General features: G+C 51.6%; 1 protein-coding gene across 7 annotated transcripts in view; it reads left to right on the forward strand.

The window, feature by feature from the left end:
* ERI3 (ERI1 exoribonuclease family member 3) overlaps nucleotides 1–18,320 on the forward strand; it is a 129,689-nt gene that overhangs the window by 85,190 nt on the left and 26,179 nt on the right. The window lies entirely within an intron of this gene.

The raw sequence follows: 18,320 nt of genomic DNA on the forward strand, positions 1-18,320 counted from the left end.
AACTTCCTCTGTCTTCAGACACCTGTATCAAGTGCCTGCAGAGCATGTGGGCACCGTGCTAGAGCTTTCCCTGGCTCTGTTCACCGCTGGTGAGCCTGCACTTCTTCTGTCATACTGCAGGTGTGAAAAAAGCTTTATTGAGATATAATTCACATACCATACAATTCACCCATTTAAAGTGTTTCAATTCATTGTTTCTTGGTATCTTCACAGGGTTGTGCAACCATCTTCACCATCTAAGTTTAGAACATTTTTGTCACCCCTAAAATACAGCAGTCACTTCCCATTTCCCCTCAAACACCCAAGCCCTAAACAACCACTAATCTACTTTCATCTCTATAAATTTGCCTATTCTTGCAATTCTGGGAATTTCTTATATGTGGCCTTCTGTTTCTGGCTTCTTTCACTTAGCATAATTTTCAGGGTTCATCCATGTTGTACCATGAATCAGCACTTCATTTCTCGTTATTGTGAATAATATTCCATTGTATGGATATACCACATTCTTTTAAATTTTATTTTTCTTTATTTTTGGCTGCGTTGGGTCTTCGTTGCTGTGCGCGGGCTTTCTCTAGTTGCGGTGAGCGGGGGCTACTCTTGGTTGCAGTTCGCAGGCTTCTCATTGCAGTGGCTTATCTTGGTGCGGAGCACAGGCTCTAGGCTCATGGGCTTCAATAGTTGTGTGCGGGCTCAGTAGTTGTGGCTCGTGGGCTCTAGAGCACAGGCTCAGTAGTTGTGGCTCGTGGGCTTAGTTGCTCCGCGGCATGTGGGATCTTCCCAGACCAGGGCTCAAACCTGTGTCCCCTGCATTGGCAGGTGGGTTCTTAACCCCTGCGCCACCAGGGAAGTCCCCACGTTTTATTTATGTGCTCATCAGTTGATGGACATTTAAGCTGTTTCCACTTTATGGCTATTAAATAATGCTGCTATGAACATTCGTGTTACAAGTTTGTTTTATTGTTTTTGTTTTGCAGACAGAAAGCCGCTTGTCTGTCTCCTAGTAGATTGTGAGCTCCTGAGAGTAAGGGTCATTTCTATACTGTTCCTTGCTGTATCCCCAACACTTAGCCTATGGTTAGCACCCAGTAAATGTCAGTAAGTGAATACATCCATGCTTTCTAATTCTCTTTTCCCCTCAGGATATAATAGCAAATTGTAGGGACCTGTTTTAATCCCATAACCCACTCTGCTTGGGTATAACTGTATACACATATCTGCCACCCATGCTGAAGCATAAGTTGATGCGTCAGTGTCCTGGACCATGTCCTTTTCATTCCACTGTTGGCCTTTCTCGTGTAAGTCCTTCACCCAACAACAGGTGATCTGAGACACTGAGTTGCCCCCATGATGGCAGATACCTCTGACTAACTTGACGCTGAGGCAGAGACCAAATCCACCCTCCCCTCTTCTCCTGAGGAGGGGCCCTGCCTTGTTTTATGCACAGAGGGCTGAATCTGTGGGAGGACCCTGGAGGGAGTGTGGGGCTGGGTGGCCTCCTGGCTCTAGGCCACGCTGGCTTTGTGAAAGCTCCAGGTGCCTGGACCTCTGAGGAGGAGGAGAGGCTGCCCCTGCCCTTCCAGTCAGTAGCTCATATGAACCAAGTCTTTGGAAGAAAAGGAATTTCTAGAACCAACAGCCCCTAAGAGATGAGTAAAACCAATATTTCTCTTTTCTTTGTACTTGGTGATCACCCTAATAGTTTGAGCCCATAATTAGAATTGAGCTTTATTAGGCTAATTAGGAGGTAGGAATGATGGCAGGAGGGCATGTGGAGATGCATCAGCATGGTGGGCAGTAAATTTAGGGTTTTAAGAGGTTTCTTCCGTAATCAGGTGGTCTGGAAGGCTGCAGGGTGGCTGGGCCCCTCCCCTCCCTCCCTTCTACTCTCATCACTGCTTGAAGTGGCCTTCACACTTTGCCGTCCTTGTCCTCGATGCTGCCAGTGGCACTGGGATATGGGGGCTCCGGAGGGAGGGAGGAGACCCCACCCGGAGCTTCATTGCCTATGCACGCGCCGTCCAGCCTGGCGGCACGATTACCTTGCTGAGAAATCCGTCCAGGCGCTGGGCTGCTGATAGCAATCATTGATTAAGAGGGTAATTGTCCTGAAAATTCAGATTGATCAGAAGGCAGAAATGATAACTTGTGTAACTGTGTTTAAAGCCACGTCCTGTCAATAGAAGAGACTGAGATGTATCGCGCCAAGAGGGGGGGCAGAACGGATGGGTGTGTGCAGGCGGCCGGGCGCTGCCATCCTTCTCTCAGGGCTGAGCAGGATGTTTCCTGTCAGTAACCTGGACTATTGGAGATTCAATCACTTTTATCTCCCCCCTCTCTCAATCCAAATGCCTTTTCATATTAGGAAATTAGAATCGGCCCTGCTCATGCAAGATTTATTAGCTCTGCTGAGCAGTCGCACTGAAGAGTAAATGATTTTGCTTTGCTGGGGCTTTTTACACATTAGGACCCAACTTCTTCCCTGCTCTGTGCCACCGGCTGCCTCGAAGAGTGGGCTCTAGAACCAGGCACTCAGAGAGTGAGCTTTTAAAGTCTGGTTTGGGGGGAGAGCATCACTCGGGTCTGGCTTCTCGACCTGCCAGAGATCCTGTTGTGTCTGGCTGACTTTCTTCTGTCTGACCTCCGACAGGTCCCTTACTGAGGTCTAGGTTGGCTCTCTGCTGCAGGCGCCAAGCCTCCTGAGGGGATGAGGTTCAGCCCTGAGTTGGATGGCCTGGTGGAGGCATACCTTGGGGGAGGCCCTGAGACTGTGTATTGGGTAAAGGCAGAGGATAGAGGGGCCGCCGTGACTTCTCTTCCTAGGGCCTGGGACTGTCCCACTGTCAGGGGTAGGGCATCTTTCTGAGCCCCTGGGGAAGCTGATTAGAGCAAGTTTAGGGGGTGTCTGGGCCTGCTGGCTGCCTGTGTCTAGAAGGCTGCAGGCCTGACTGGCTGAGGCTCTCTGATCTGCCAGCAGTGTGGGCTCTTAGGTAAGGAAGGGCCTCTGGGCTCCATGCTTCTGGAGCTCTGCTGTGACCTTGGCCTCGGAGGAAGTGTGGGCCTGTGTGCCAGCTGGACCTAGCCTGTCCTAGAGCCCAGGGTACCGCTGGGCTAGGCTGATTGTAGGGAGGACCATTCTCCTTCAGTGAGACTGTATCATTCTCTCTCCTTCTTGCCCTCGCTCTTCAGCCCCCTACCTCCTTGGGTCACTTGGACCCGTGGACAAATGTCAGTCACTGTCACTATTTCAGCCTTCCCTATTGTAGGTGTCTGATCCTGGAGGCCTGGTAGAGTAGGTGACCGTGTGGACAGTCCTTCTGATATGGGGCTGAGGGAAGGTTAACAGAACTTCTGGATTTTTGGTGGATGGGATATGATCCCTACTTTGCTCTTTGACTTGGCCCTATGAAGCCTCCTTTTCTCTGGACTTTCCCCAGGCAGAGGTATAACTGGGCAAACCTGAGAGTTGGGACTGGAAGTGATGGGGCCCCCAGGAGTGAATGGTGGGAGTAGGTAGCAGCCATTTTGATCCAAAAGGAGGGCTGTGTTTTGGGACAGAGGGTAGAGGGAGGCTTTTTGGAGGAAAGTATCTGGCAGGTGTCTGCAAGATATTCCCTAGGAGGGATCTGCCTCTCAACAGATCACAAGGCCACCAGCTTTCTACTGAGGGTCTGCTTTGGGTCTTTCCTGTGCACTACCAGACTCCGTCCTTGGAGAAGCCTTGACTTTCTTGGAAGGCTCTTCCTACTAGGCTAGATTGGGCAGGGCAGGCGTTCCTTCTGCATACGTGCACCCCACCTCCCGCCATGAGGGTCTGCTGAAGAAGAGAGTGGTCCAGGGAGCTTGGTGCAGCCCCGCCTCCCTCCACTCTGATGGACTGTGAAGGGAGTGGGTGCACAAGGCTGAGAGCTTCCCCATGCGGAGTGCTTCTGCCTCTGCCTCTGAGCTAGGCTTGCCAGTTGCCTAGGAATACTTTGCAGTCCAGAGGGAGGGTCGAGCCTTGTTTGGCTTAGTCTTCTGCTAGGGCTAGTTCGGGCAAAGTCGAGAAAGAATGGAAGTGCCGTGGGCAGCTTGGACCTGGGACTAGAGAACTCAGAAGACAGACTCCCAGTGGAGTGAGGGAGACAGATAGTTGCTGCAGGGTAATGTGAATGCTGTTGCCTTTCAGAGCCCCGAAGAGGGAGTGCCTGAATCCTCCTGGAAGAGCTCAGCCGGGCATCCAGAGGGGGCCCCTTGAACTGAGTCTGAGAGGAGGATGGGAAGTATGCTGTGGAGACAAGTCTGGGCAAAGCATGTGGGCAGGGAGAACAAGAAGCATCACAGGTCAGTTGTGTTAGGCCTAGGGCTGGGGCCCAGTGGGGTTTATTGTCCCTGGCACACTTCTCCATCAGAATTTGGAGGTATGGGCCACACCTTCATTTTCGCAAGCTTGAGAGGTGCCTACTTTCACTATCTAGATGAGCTGCTAGCAGCTGAGGGCCTTGGATTGGACCAGCTAGAGCCTTAGGTTGGAACGATGTGCAGCACAGAGCCTTCAGGGACGGGCCCCAAGCCCCCTCTCTGCTCTGTTCCCTCTCCTCTTCTGCCTAAAGAGCAGGGAAGGGACAGGGGTTTGTGCTAAGGGAACAGTTCTGGCAAAGCTTTAGGCCAGCTCGCTCCGCCCCTTTCTAAGCCCCTGCGCAGCCCTGTCTCGCGCCCAGACCCAGCCCTGCCACCAGGGGCCCGATTGGTTCCCTGGGCCTGGTAGGGAGGCTGGGAGGAGACCGGGAAGCCAGGAGACTCATTTTCACTGGAATTTGACCTAAAGCAGGATTGGAAGGGAAGAAAAGAATTTGAACAAAAGTGCAGGCAGGAAGGAGCTGTTAACGAGCCTTTCTTTCTCTTGGGGACGGAGCACAGTGCATAGCGGGGCGCAGCCGCCGCTCTCCTCGTGGCTCTCTGAGACCGCTGCAGTCTCTGGCCGCTGCCTGCTCTCGCTCGCTCTCCTTTTTTCCCTCTCCTCTTTCTCGGCTCTCTCTATTATGGGGACTTGCTCCAGCTCTTTCTCTCTCTTCTGTCTCTCCTTTTGTTCTCTCTTTGTCTATTTATCACACTGTGAAGGTTGAAAGAGATGTTATTAATCTGGGAGAATGAAGGCAGGATTAGTGGTATGAATCGGATTTTGAGAGGTGTAATGATAGAAAGACTCGCTCGGCTGGCGGCCTGCGTGAGCTTGATAAATGGGGAGCACTCCAGACTGACTCGCGCCTTCCTCCGCGCTGTGCGCCCTGCCCGCTGGGGCGTGCCGCGCTCTCAGATCTGCCAGCCAGCCCACCCCGCTCCTACCTGAACCAGAGCAAAAAGCCAAGGGTAAAGCAGACACAAATATCTCCCATCGCACTTGGAGACATCATTGCTTTCAGCACCCTTTTCAAGTGGAGGCCTGTTGAGTTCTCAAAGGACTGTGGGCAGAGGGAGTGGGGACCCAGACTTCTGTCTGCTTCTAGGACCTGTGCGGGTGGAGCTTCCCCCCTGCCCCTGAAATGGATGTCAGAGGTTGGAAGTGATGAGACAGCCCCTAGACTAGTCAAGTAAGAGTACCAGACCGTATGTAATAGGTTATTAAGCAAAGTGCTGTTGGGAGAACTGTGGTATTAACTGTGGAGGTCAGGGTGGGACGTGGAGGAAGGAGGAAGAAAAATCAGGAAGGACTTCCTGAAGGTGGTGTCCTGGCAGACAGGATTTGGAGAGGGTAGAGGAAGGCTAGTGTTCCAGGTGGGAAAATAGCATAAGCAAAGACTGGGGGACAGCAATAAGCCTGACCCTTATGGGAGGCTGAGGAGCCTCAGAACTGGTGAATTTCAGACCAGGAAGGGACCTAAGAAATCAAGTCATTAAGCAACACCCCCCCGCCCTTTAAGTTTTTAAAGTATAGTTGATTTACAGTGTTGTGTTTGTTTCAGGTGTTCAGCAAGGTGATTCAGTTTTATATATATGTGTATATATATATATATTCTTTTTCAGATTCTTTTCCTTTATAGGTTATTACAAGATAGTGAATATAGTTTCCTGTGCTAAACAGTAGGTCCTTGTTGTTTATCTGTTTTATATACAGTAGTGTGTATCTGTTAATCCCAAACTCCTAATTTATCCCTCTCCCCCACCCCCCAGTCCCATGTTTTCCAAAAACAGGCCTGGAGACTGGAGTTGCCATTTCCTGAATGATTTTCTATTCCAGTCCTGTTCCGTGTTCTAAAGGTGCCCCTTCCCTTATCCTTGGACGATACAGTGAACCTTTCCCCCTTCTCTCCTTAGTGGCTTTAGTCACAGCCTATCAACCTTCATCTTTGCAACCGGAAGACCCTGGCTTAGGTCCACTGCTGCTCAGGGTCCTCCTAACACTCCTGCCCCCCGCCCAATCTGCAGTCTGTGTGGGGAGTGCTGTCTGCCCCAGCCTGCTGCGGATTGTGTGCTGAGGAGAGGACTAGGGGCAGCACTCCCCATGCTGGGCTCCAGATGCCTCGGGCCCGAGCACTGTCCTCCTTTCTGTCTCTACTGCAGTCCTCTCTATCGCAGTGATCAGGCACTTACTGACATCTGCTTCCTTGCAAAGGACTGTGAGTTCCATGAGGACAGGGTCTACGTGTGATTCACTTGAGTTTCCAGGGTCGGGCAGACCTTCAGTAAATGTGTGAATCTTACAATGAACCAATGAGGTCAGTTGCTCTCTTGCAGTTTCTTTCTCTCCTTCTAGATAAAAAAAAAATGGTCCCCGGATGCCAGGCCTCTCTACTCTTGGGAATAGGGATGGGTAGGTGTGCAAAGGAACTAACTTTTGATGCTGGTGGAGCACCCAAGATCGCATAGCACGGCAGTGGTAGATACTTGGATGGCTTCCCATTGCCTCAGGAAACAGTACAAAACCCTCATCATGTCCTATGAGGCCCTGGATTTTCCTGCCTTCCTCATTATCCTCATCTCATGCTGGCTTTCTGTGCTCCAGGGACACTAGCATTGACTTGATTCCTTCCAAGTGCTGTTTGCCTAAAGGCCTTAGCACGTGTCATTCCCCTGTTGCCTTCCTGTCAGTCAGTTTCTGCTGACCTGTCCTCAGAGTTCCCCAGCTAGGTCAGATTCCCCTCTTCCATCCTATAAACAGCCCACCTTTCTTCTTTGAGCCCTTATGATAACTTAATGATTATTTATGTTGCTATTTATTTAACATGGGCTTTCTCTAATAGACTGGAAGCTCTCTGAGGACAGTACTGTGTCTGTATTGCTACAAGTACACATATGGCCTGGCATATAATAGGCTCATAGTAATGTTTGTTGTGACTAAGTTGGTGTGAGCCTGAAGTCCACACTGTTTCATCGTGTCACATCCGGGTAAAGTGAAGGTGGAGATGACAATGGGAGGGACAGAGGCCAGGATGTTGGGTGTGCCCAGAGAGAAGTCTCTTTCGGCCTTAGCTCTGGACGCTCTAGTGTTCAGCCGTCCCGTCTCTCAGCCTTCCTTGTTTCCGTCCAAACATCAGAGAAGAGAAGGGCCTCGTTGACCCTAAAGGCTTATTCTCTTCCTGGGTGAGCTTATCCACTCCTGCAGTTTCCTGTGCCACCCATGTGCTTTCCTAGGACTTTCTTGTCTCAGCTCAGACCCCTGGAACTGAGCTCCTGGCCTGCATATCCACCTTTCGCAACCACCCCACCTTGGATGTTCCATTGAAAGCCATCTTGGTCCTTCTCAGTTATTCCCCCTCTAAGGCTGGTTTCTCCCTTGGGGCTCTTGTAGGATCTCAGTCCCCCACCATGTGTGAGTTGACATGTCTCTCCTACTAGTTTGGAAGCTCCTTTTTTCTCTTTTTTAACTCTTTATTGAACTTGTTACAATATTGCTTCTGTTTTATGTTTTGGTGTTTTGGCCGCAAGGCATGTGGGATCTTAGCTCCCCAGCCAGGGATCGGACCTGCACCTCCTGCATTGGAAGGCGAAGGCTTCAGCACTGGACCGCCAGGGACGTCCCTAGCTTGGAAGGCAGCGAGCTGCCTAGTGTGCTTTATCCCCAGCACTGGGCACAGAGCTTGGCACATGGATTTGCTCATTAAGTGTGTGTTACGTGAGCAAGCCAACATAGAGGGAGGGAGGTCTGGGATGAAGGTTTGAGCACCCTTGCCATTGTCCTAGGGAGAAAGAAGTGACGGTGTGTGTGCTGGGTGCCAGCACGTACCTCCCTTCGTTTCTGAGGGCTGGGTGGCCGTGATGGTGGTGTCACATGCTCAGTGAAGGCTTATATTTTAATTTGGAAAGGACTTTAGAAACTTAAAGTGCTTTGCCTAAGTGCTGACTGCTATTAGTGTCTCCTTTTTATTAGGAAAAAGGACATGATTTTTCTCTTTCATCTTCAGGCCTGTCCAACTTCTGAGAGTCAAACTTAGCAAAATGCCTGCCCCTCACTGAGGACTAGTTACATGCCAAGTTCAAAGCTTTGGACTTGAAACACAAAATTCTGCTTTGCAGACTGGTTTCTGACACCCCTGAGGGGATTAGTCCTGACAGCTCAGTATCAGGAAGGGGGTGGGAGAGACAGGGTCATTTGACATAGTTCAGGCTGCAGTCCCAAGCCCCTCCCTTCTCCATATAGGCCTGGGTGGGAGGACATAAGAACTTGGACCATCTGGGGGGATGGGAGAACAGCTCCAGTGGTTATCAGAAATCCACTTGTCACGCGGTAGTCAGGGCCAAACTTCAGAGGGAGAATTGGGGAGGAATGGCCCCAAGAAGAATTGGATCTGTTCAGCTCAGGGATGATAGGATTGAGAGGCAGAGACATCACAGCTGCTGGACTTGGTGATGTTAAGAGCTGCCAACACAAAGGGCTAGGTCAAGGGAGGGAGTATGTGTAGCAATAGTAGGAGGAATTCTGGTCTAGGAGGCCATGAGGCAGGAACTTGCCTTGTGCCCTACAAGCACCTTTGAGGGCCTTGCTGGTTTGAAGGAAAGGTAACAAACACCCCTCCCCATGGAGAAGATTTGGCGCTGCAACGGCAGGAGGTCTGGCAGGCCCAGCTGCCTTGTTGTTGGCCCTCTCTGTGTGGCCTTTGCCCCAGGCTCTTTCCTGAGCAGCCACAAGACAGACAGCACCCTGGTCGCAGTCTGGCCTATGTCTGTCAGCCCCGGATACTGAAGGCTGTGACCATGGCTGAGGTACTGGGAGGTGGGAGCTCTGGCCCATCTTGCTAGTGCCCTGCAGTTCCCATCTCCTAATTGGGCCCTAATCTGGGGGAGCTAGGGCGGGGGTGGGGTGGGGGGAGTACCTTGAGCCTTCTGCCTTAACTGAATTTCCATACCTCCTGTTGTTAATTATAGAGATGTAATAATGCGATTAGTGCACGATTAAAAAAAATCCCTGATATGATTATCATGGATTTAATATCACATGATATATCATTATATCGTTATGCAGTGACAGATGTAATTGAAATACACTTATTGGAGCCGGGGGTGGTGTTTCATTCAATCCCCAGCACCCCGGGGAGGAAAGGGCTGGCTCAAAAGAAGCAATGGGAGAAGAAATTGTAATGAAAACAAAGAAAACCCACAATGTAGCCCTCACTCTGGGCAGCTGGCTCAGACTGACCTGCTGCCTTGACTCTGTGGCGGTGCACGTGGAGCCCCAGCCAGACCAGCCTCCTCTGTGGAGGCTCAGGCGGCACGGCTCAGGGTCCTGCTCCTTATCTGGTTCTCTCCCCAGAAACCTCAGTGTCCCCAAGTCCACTGTGACTCAGCAGTGAAGCAAGGGCTCTGGGAACATGATGAAGATTGCTCTACCCAAAAATAGACTCAGGACCCAAGGGACCAAACTGTGCTGGCAGCTGTCTTCCAAATGTTGTGGGTCCTGGACCTGTGGCACAGCCCCTGCCTTTGCTGTGGTGATGGTCCCACGCACTAGAGGCAGCTGTCCTGTTGTAGGCAGTGAGCAGGAAGGTTAAGTACACAGAGAAAATAACGATTCCACTCAAGCGCTGTTGATGGACAGAGGCGACAGCAGCTCTGGTGCCCCTGAAGTATGTTGGAAGCCAGGGAACACTGTGAACATGGAGAACTACCAGCTGGAGGTAGAAAGGATGGGTTTGTGTCACCTGATGGGAGTGTCCGTCCTTTTGCTGCTGTAGCCGTGCTGGCCAGGTCTCCGCTGGCCCGAGGAATGGAGTCAAGACCACCCATAAGACCAAAGAGCTCAGAAAAGGAGAAGGGAGACAGGGACAGTCTCCCCTTCTTTCCTAACCCAGGCACCTGAGCCCCCAGTTCCAAGGATGGCTGGGGGTCGGGTGGGATTGCTGTTCCGCTGGGCAGGATCAACAGTGGTTCCTGAAGGAGACTGAATAGGACTGGCAGGAGCAGCAACTCTGAAAACCAGGCCTTTCTGCCTGGCGGGATTATATCCAGAGAGGTGCTTTCTTGCCCTTCCCTCAAAGGAGGCCGTTCAGAGAGAGCAGATACAGCCCCACCCAGCATCATGGGGCTGTAAACAAATCTAATAATACAGATGCTATTCAGAGTCTGGGTGGGTTTAAGGAAGGGACAAGTCAGGAGAGGCCTGGTGATGGAAGATACTTTTGAATTGAGTGTTGAAAGAAGAGTATGTGTTCATTAGGGGAAAAAAGTGGGAGAAGGCAGAGGGCATCCTGGTTAGGCTGAAGGAATTGCTCGAGTAGAGTCTTGGGGGCATGAAACAGCAATCTCAGGACTTGGTGAGAGGTAAGGAAGAAGAAGGAAGCAAGGCTGGCCCCCACATTTCTGGTAGACCAGGTAGATGGTAAGGGTTTTCACCGGGATTTGGGAGCCCAGGAGAAGGAGCACTTTGGAGAGGAGTTGTTGAAATTGGTTTTAAACCTACTGAGAATGAAGTGCCTGGGTGGAGTCCAGGTGGAAGTGCCAGGTAGGCAATAGAGTATATATGTTTGACACTCAAGTAGTGGCAAAAAATATCAATTTGCAAGTTGGAGAGGTCGAAGACCAGGGAGTTGAAGAAATCACCCAGGGAGAGTGGTAGAGCACAGACCGAAACAGGAAGGGAACATGCATAAGCCCACACATGACCAGATGAATGAGACTCTACAGGAGACTGTGAGGAAGACGTCAGAGAGAGGGGAAAACTCAAAGAGTAGGGTGTTGAGAAAAATCAAAGGAGAAGGATTTCAAAGATGTGAAGCAGGCTGCAGGGTGGCAAAGGCAGCAAGAGCCTGAAACTGTCCATAGACGTGGGCAGCATGGTGAGAACTGTTGACCTCCGCCAGAGCTAAGTGACATGATAAGGCTGGCAACCAGACTGCAGGGTTTAAGGGGTGTTGGGGAGGTGAGTGGAGACAGCCTTGAGAAGTTTGGTTGTTAACAGGAGAACAGGCAGTAGCTGGATCAGGATGTGGAATGAATGGAAGACTTTAAAAATAATTATCTAATACTTATATAAATTTCAAAGAGCCAGGCATCGTTTTAAGCACTGTGCATGCAATAACTCATTCACATCAACTCTATGGGGTAGGAACTGTTTTTACCCCCATTTTACAAAAAGGGAACTAAGACACAAAAAGTTATGTAAAGATGATAGAGATGCAAGCATATGCTTGAATGCTAATGGAAAGGAGCCAGCAGAAATGGGGAGGTTCAGAATTTAGAAAGAAAGGGGATACTAGATGAAACAGGGCCTGAGGAGGTGGAAAAAGAGTGAGATGTACAGCACAAGTGTGGGCTTGCCCTTAGACTGGACGTGAGGTGTCTCTTCCATTAGAACAGCATTGGTGCACGAGCAGGTGGGGAAGGATACAGATGCATTTGTATATGAAGGGCATGCAGTTGGAAGAATTCTGCCTAGCAGCTTTTATTTTCTTTGTGAAAGTAGGAGGGGAGTAGGGTGGTGGGATACCATTGAGGGTTGCTAAGATAGTGATCTTGGATCTATAGTGGCCACTTTCTATACAGAACAGTGACTTCTTTCCAGGATCACTGAGCTCAAGTGCAAGTGTGGTGAAACAGAGTCATGTTGGGGTTTCTTAGGGAAGTTCAAGATTGTGCTGGTTGGGGCTTCCCTGGTGGCGCAGTGGTTGAGAGTCCGCCTGCCGATGCAGGGGACGCGGGTTCGTGCCCCAGTCTGGGAGGATCCCACATGCCGCAGAGCAGCTTGGCCCGTGAGCCATGGCTGCTGGGCCTGCGCGTCCGGAGCCTGTGCTCTGCAACGGGAGAGGCCACGGCAGTGAGAGGCCCGCGTACCGCAAAAAAACAAACAAACAAACGAACGAATAAAAAGATTGGGCTGGTTGAAGTCATAGATTCAAGAGGTCCAGGTTTGGTAGAAAAGGGCTAGAAGGGGATTGACAGATGAGGAAAAAAAGCAAGAGTAGAGGGAGAGAGGGTTCAAAAGCTGGAAGGACAGAGGCTGCGATCAGAGTGGAATCTGTCATTGTATGATTCCAGAAGGAGAGCAGTGCTGGGTAATAAGGCCCCGGGTGTGGCCCCAGGGAGAGATGGCTGAAATTGGTAGAGGAGAAGGTCATTAGAGCACAGGGAGCTGAGAAATCAAGAGGCTAGATTCATGAGTGGGTTTATCCTGTAGATACTGAAGTTACCCAGAGTGATGATGATTTAGAATGAGGTCCCAGAGGGAGAGGAAGAATTGTCTAGAAGCAGCCAGAAAGAGGAAGTTGAAAGTATTGACACAATATATCCAGAAGTGAGTAGGCATTAGTTTTCCAGAACTGCTGCATAACTTATCACCCAAAACTTAGTGACTTAAAACGACGACGGCTGTTTTATTATCTCTCATGGTTTCTATGAGTCAGGAATTCAGGAAAGGCTCAGTTAGGTAGTTCTGGCCCAGGTTCTCTCATGTATTTGTGGTCAGTGACTGGAGCTGGCACAGTGTGTGGGTGGAGCAGCTGGGGGCTGGCTGGGCATCTCTCTTTCTTCACCTAGTCTCATGGCTTCTCCATGTGGTCTCTCCTTGTGGCCTAGTTTGGGCTTCCTCCCAGCATGGCTGCCTTGCAGCAGTCTTACCACTTACAAGCAGCTCAGGGCTCCAGGGAAAATGTTCCATCGAGTGAGGAGGAAGCTTCCTCCGCATTTCTGAAATAGCCTTGAAATCACATAGCATTACTTCTGCATTACTATTTTGGTTGAAATAGTAAAAAAAAAAAAAAAAAAGCCCACCCCATTTCAAAGGGAGAGGTATAGACTCCCCCCTTCCTTTTTATGATTTTTTAAAATTAATTAATTTATTACTTATTTTTGGTTGCATTGGGTCTTTGTTGTGGTGCGCGGGCTTCTCATTGCAGTGGCTTCTCTTGTTGTGGAGCGTGGGCTCTAGGTACACGGGCTTCAGTAGTTGTGGCACATGGACTCAGTAGTTGTGGCTCGTGGGCTCTAGAGCACAGGCTCAGTAGTTGTGGCGCACGGGCTTAGTTGCTCCACGGCATGTGGGATCTTCCCAGACCAGGGCTCGAACCCGTGTCCCCTGCATTGGCAGGCGGATTCTTAACCACTGCGCCACTAGGGAAGCCCTAGACTCCCCCTCTTGATGGCAGGTTTATCAGAGTCATATTGCAGGAGGAGCATATGTGAGATGGAAGATAATGTTATGACAGTCACTGGAAAATACAGTCTGCCATGATCGGTGTTAAACTGAACCTGGAAAAGGGAGAGGGACCAGCATTCTCAAAGGCAATCTGCATTTTGGGTGATGGCACCAAGAATATTTGGAGGTGGCAGGTGGCAGTGGGAGTGGGTGTTCCTGAGTGACCTCAGGTATACCGGGGAGAAAGAACTATTATCCCATCTTACAGTACAGGAAGTTGAGGCTCAGAGAGGTTTAATAACTCATCCAAAGTTATGGTGCTAATAATTGGCAGAATTGGGAACCAACGCCTGAGCCTGAACACACTGCCTTTCCATGAGGCCTGGGCTGCTGGGAACACCATCCTCATGTATCTTTGTTGCCATGGTACTTGGTTCACCAACTGTAAATGTGTTGGCCAGTTAAAGAAAAGGTTAGGTAGTAGTTATGTCTGTCAGACTCTCTCTCCCCCCATCCTCCAGAGTATCACCTCTGTATCTTTGCCTGTTGGGTGTTTATGGGAAAGCCAGGTGATTTGATTTGGTTCCGCCTCTTGGGAAATGGTCCTTCAGCCTTAGGCCCACAGGGTGACCTCGTGGGGAGGATGGATGGGTCAGATGTGCTGCTGCCAGCTTGCAGGCTCTGGGTTTTCTGGAAGTCGCAGAGCAGTTTGTGCTTCTCTTTGCGGTCTGAGCTGGGTTCTAGACCCAGCCACTGCCCCTGCCCACTCTGTGTCAGCCCAACTCTCAGGGCCCTGGTAAGGTAGCAAATGGGTGGGCAGAGACACCCTAGCAGCTGTCGATGCCTCTTCTTTCCTCTTTGAAGGATCTGATGCTGCTGCCGATGAGGGCTACTTCATCTATTAAACCCAATACACTTGTCGCAGCTGCTAAGCCCCCGTAAGCCGCCGGGCGCAGTGTTTGTGATGGGACTGACAGTGCATGGAGGAGGCTGATTATACACGATTCCATTTCGCGGGCCCAGCAATGTAATTTCACAGGGCGATCAGCGTTTGCATGTAATAGCAGGCTGTGCTGAGGTGTCAGAATATTAAAGGCGCTAATGGCAAAGCTCCCTGTTACACAGGGGGCCACCCGCCGCGCCTACAGCAGGGCTGCGCGGCAGGCCCGTCGCAGATGGCTGGCCACTAAGCTAATGGGGCAGCAGCCAAGGCGGGCAGAGCCGCGAGAGGGGAGAGCCAGCCGGGAACAGCTCGGCACCTGCTTCCCTGCGCATGGAAATTACAGCAGCCCAGGGGAAGGAAAGTGTGCGTTCCTGCCTGGCACAGGGCTGGGGTGGGTGGTTTGGGAGGCCCAGCATCTTTCACCCCGCCTCTACCTGCCCTGGATAGGACTCCTCCGTCATCCTTCCACCTGCCCCACCCTCTGGCCGGGAAGCCACAGATGGGCACGTTGGGCCCTGGTAGCTGGGAAAGGTGCAGCTAGAGAAGTGGCACCCAGAGAATTTGGAACCAGCATGGGAAAGGGGCCCAGGCACAGGCTTTAGCTCTTAAATTTCTGCCCAACACTGAGCAGGGTCAAAAAGCTTTTGAGTGCCTTACCCCACACCCCAAAGGCTGGCAGAAGAGAGGGAGGGAGTGGGGATAGGAAGTAGGTGGGAGAAAGGGGGTAGACAATATTAGGGCCCCTTGACTGATGACAATGGCCAGTGTTGCACAGAGCTGGGAGGCAACCCTCAAGATATTTTCTCCTTCCACCCATGTTGGCTGCCCCAGCCACACCCCAGCCTTTGCCTGTTCTCATCAAGCTTGCTCCTGTCATTCTCCTTTGTCCTTGCTGTGTCTTCTTCCTGGTGCCTCCAGTACCACTTCCTCCAGGAAGCTCTCTTAGCCATCTCCAACCCCTCATGGGCCTGTCTTTCTCCATTGTGCTTGTGGGCAACCCACAAGGGACAGCCTCCCCAGTCCTCCTGCTCTGATGGCTCTCTGGTCCCAGCCTTGACTTCTCAGCCAGACTCTCTGAGATAGAGCCCACCTCACCTTGCCCTGGGCTGGACTCCTGGGAAGGCTCTGCTGAGATTCACAGATGGATGTAATCTCTTAGGGAGGATGCCTGAAAGGAGTAGGGAATAGAAGGATGGGCTGAGTCATCTGAGGGAGAGTTTGGTGGGTGTGTGTACTCGTGCTCGATGGTGTATATATCTGGGGTTGGGGGGAGTAGGGGAAGGACTTTAGGAGTGCTGGGGGTGGTGGGCATGTGGGTACAGGCTCACAGGGGCAGCAGGTGCAAGATCCAGACCACACATTGATAGGAGCACAGATTGTGAAAGGACCCTGTGTTCTCTGGGTGGCTCTCTGCTGGCTGTGCCTGAGGGGTACCTGGGATGGCAGGAGTTGAGGGGAGCTTGTGGGGCTGTGCCCTGGTACTGTGCCTAGGGGGGGTTCCACGAGGCAGGTGGTCACTTCTGAAGGTTCAGCTCTGCAGAGGTGCATGGCAGTACCTGGAGGAGATATGCCAGGGTTCTCAGCAGGGGCAGCAGTGTGGGAGCCCAGGCTGAAGGAGAGCAGTTTTAATTAACCGTTTTTAATATCATTTTGGACTTTGGCTGGTATGTGAAGGCCCCGCTGGAAGCAGCATTTGTAAAAATTAAACCCCTCTTATTAGGAGCTTGGCAGACCCATGTGCACGTGCCTGCCCCTCCCGCCGCCTGTGCCCCCCTGAGGAAGTGCTGGATGAGGCCATGTCACCGCAGCAATTGGTTATCACGCCTTATCTGGGAATACGAAACTGTGCGGCCGTGGTGGAGACGCCAATTCATCTCACCCCGGCTCTGACAAGCTAGACTGCCCTTCCTGAAAGGCATTCGTCAGGCGGGACTGGGCTACCGCCTTGCCTGGTACCCCTGTTTTCCCCCCGTGGGTCTCGGCTTGCCCTGGACCAGCCAGGCCCAGTCTGGCCCTCCTGGGCTCTGCTGCCCTCCACCCCGCTTCCGCACATCCCCATCTGCAGAAGATCTTGGGGGGTCATAATTATAATAATAATCTAATCATGGTGACGCATCAGGGCAAGCGCCTAATGTTATCTGAAGTGGTCTTCCCGCTTAGCTGCGATAAGACTCAGGATGACGTGCAGATAACGCTGAGCTGCCCTGTCCCCGAGCCGCAAGCAGAGCAGAGGGGCCTCCGCAGCCCTGCCGCCCGCCCGCCGCTTTAAGCCGGGAAGCGGCAGCACCTGCTAATGCAAGTGTTTAATATTTGATGGGCTGGGATAAAGCAGGATCACCTTCGAATTGAATTGAGTGTCAGCCGAGAATCTATTACTGAAATTCGGGTGTGATTTGACAGCAAAGTAGACGATGTTATTCTTCACTAGTTACTGCAATCTTCTCCCCGACATCACTTAAATATTTTTTTCTTTGCTTGAGTAAACACACATTATCCTTCTTTTTTTCCCCCTTCCTTCCCTTTTTTCCTTTTTAGAGGGGAAAAAAACCCATCCAGCTCGCCTTCTCCAGGCTGATAGAGTAGATTGTTATTTCTTTATTTGTCCTATTAAATGGAATTTTTGATCATTTAATCCGCCCTTTGTAAGTGATTTTAAAGTACTTGAAAGCCAGCCCGCCACTGCTCTCTGGCCCACTGCGCTCCAGCCGCGGCCCTGACCACGCTCAGCAGCTCCTCCAGCTGTGCACCGCCCACTGGCTGTTCTCCTTGCTGCCTGTGTCCCAGCTCTGCCCTGGCTCCAAGCCAGCGTCCTCTCCCCTGTCCTTGAGCCTCACGCTCAGCCCCCGATTTGTGGGTACAGCTGTGGCCTGGGGAAGGGTGGGAGGGTTGGCTGGGAAGTTGGGCTGTGGCTGGTACCTCTGTGGTCAAGGAAAGTGGCTTTGGAGGGGGCTGAGGTTGAAGTATACTGGCTCCTAGCCTCCCAGTGCCCAAGGGGCTGAGGCTTGGTTCCTGCAGCTGGGAAGGAAGGGTACTAGACCGCTGCCCAGCCCCTTGGTCCTGGCACAGCCTGTGTGTCCAGCCTCCTGTCTTCTGTTTTTGACCCCGTGCTGGATACTCTTCCACTGGGAGGCAGTCTATAGTGGGATGGAGACCTCCTGGGCCCAGTGGTGGGCGGGGGCTCTGCAGTGCCTGCCTGACCATGGCTAGCAGTCACCTTAGTTCCACCAGTGGACTCACCATCCAATTTCTGGAAACTCACCCAAGCTTCATTCCCACTGACCACTGTCCCACACACTGTCACCTTCCTGCCACTGGGAGGACAGCCTGGTGTTTGGGGACTTCTAAGGTGAGGAGATGGGCAATGTTTGAAGAGTCAGCTAGCCTCGCAAGCCCACTGGTAGAAGCCTGGGACTTGCTAGTAGGCTGAACAGGAATTAAATCCCTGTTGGGCCACTTAATAGCATTCTAACCCTTATAAGTCTCTTCTTGGCCTCAGTTTCCTCATCTGTGACATCTGGTCATCGAGCCTGTAAGGGATGTAAGAGAAGGTGCTGTCCCTGGCCTGACGTGTGCCCTGCCCCCCCCCACCGTGGAGGTGGGTGGCGGCCAGGGGACAGAGGGGGACAATGGAGTGCTGGGGGCCTGAGTAGATCGATACCCCCAGCACTTCCTTCCCCAACCCCAGGAAAACAATTAAGTACAGATCGATGGGTGGCTGCTTTGAATATGCATAAGTGAGCACTTGACCTTCAGCAAGATCTGCTCCCCACCACACACACACACACACACACACACACACACACACACACACACACTCTCTTCCCCTGCTCCCCTCAC

This window comes from Neophocaena asiaeorientalis, unplaced genomic scaffold, assembly GCF_003031525.2.
Source record: "Neophocaena asiaeorientalis asiaeorientalis breed wild unplaced genomic scaffold, Neophocaena_asiaeorientalis_V1.1 scaffold761, whole genome shotgun sequence".
NCBI lineage: Eukaryota > Metazoa > Chordata > Mammalia > Artiodactyla > Phocoenidae > Neophocaena > Neophocaena asiaeorientalis.